Source organism: Bison bison, unplaced genomic scaffold (assembly GCF_000754665.1).
Source record: "Bison bison bison isolate TAMUID 2011002044 unplaced genomic scaffold, Bison_UMD1.0 scf7180017468395, whole genome shotgun sequence".
NCBI lineage: Eukaryota > Metazoa > Chordata > Mammalia > Artiodactyla > Bovidae > Bison > Bison bison.
The window spans coordinates 1-1,034 of NW_011375667.1; the positions used below are offsets into that span (position 1 = coordinate 1).

A 1,034-nucleotide genomic window follows, 5' to 3' on the forward strand; every position below is an offset into this window, starting at 1 on the left:
CCAAAATAAGACCCAAGCTGCTCCAAGGCAAACCAGATCCAGTCATTGAGAAAAAAGCAAGAGTTACTCACCAAAGCCCTCGGTGATACCAAAGTTAGAGACATATTACCTTTTTACCTTTCATTTCATGTAAGATAGTTAGTTCTTTTGCATCAATGCTGAATATGTATGCCTGCAATGGGAAAAAGAATTAGGAAAGATGAGATGATTCTCACATTAAAAATGTTTCATTCAAAACATTAATTTTCATAACTTGTAATTGCTCAAATATATTTTAAAAAGATTCTTTCCAGAGTGATACAAAAGGTTTAGGGAACCAAGCTCTCAGGAACAATCCTACTGTTCCTTCAGAGAGAACACAGAAACTGTTGTTTGTCTCAATTTTCAAAGTAAGGTTCATGTAATAATGTAACAAAAACTAGAATGAGAAGTAACATTTTGTTCTTTCTAGTCTTACCACAACTGTACCAGGAATGTAGATGCCTCAATTTCTCTTCGGCTATAAACTTCTTAACCATAAATGTATTCCTTGGAATCTTGAGAAAATTCTATCTCAGAAACAGTTACTCATAAGAAAGAGCCTCATTTAACTTGTGTAATCTTCCTGAAAGCTTTTCTGCTCAATTTTATCTAAAAGCCACATGACCTTCACCAATCTTACCACTAAATGTACAGTGCTCATTATTTCCAGATTCACTGCTGAGAAATTTTGCAGTTCGTCCTTTAACATCTTATTCTCTTATGCAATCTATTTGAACCATTTTTAAGGAATACATTTTAAAAATGTAATTCTTACTTTACCAATCTGTTCATGTTGAGGGGCTCCTCCAACTACCTCAGTACTGTGCGGACTCCGAAAATGACCGGCTCCAACTGAGTATCCTTCAAGAAAATGGATGGAGGTGTGAGAACCGTCATTTGGAATGAGTGAAATTCATTATCATAAATCCACTTACAGAATTAATCATAAATCCATTCAGAATTAAATTTTAAGACTGAATTCAAAATGACTACACTGAATAGAGTCAGACACA

At 34.4% G+C, this 1,034-nt stretch overlaps 1 long non-coding RNA gene across 1 annotated transcript; it reads right to left on the minus strand.

Annotated features, from left to right (window-relative positions):
- Positions 1-976, minus strand: LOC104985652. Its single transcript, XR_824958.1, has 3 exons — positions 797-976; positions 110-172; positions 1-17 (listed from the first exon to the last, which is right to left on the minus strand). It is a non-coding gene; the product is annotated as an uncharacterized LOC104985652 (long non-coding RNA).
- Between the last annotated feature and the right edge of the window lie 58 nt (positions 977-1,034).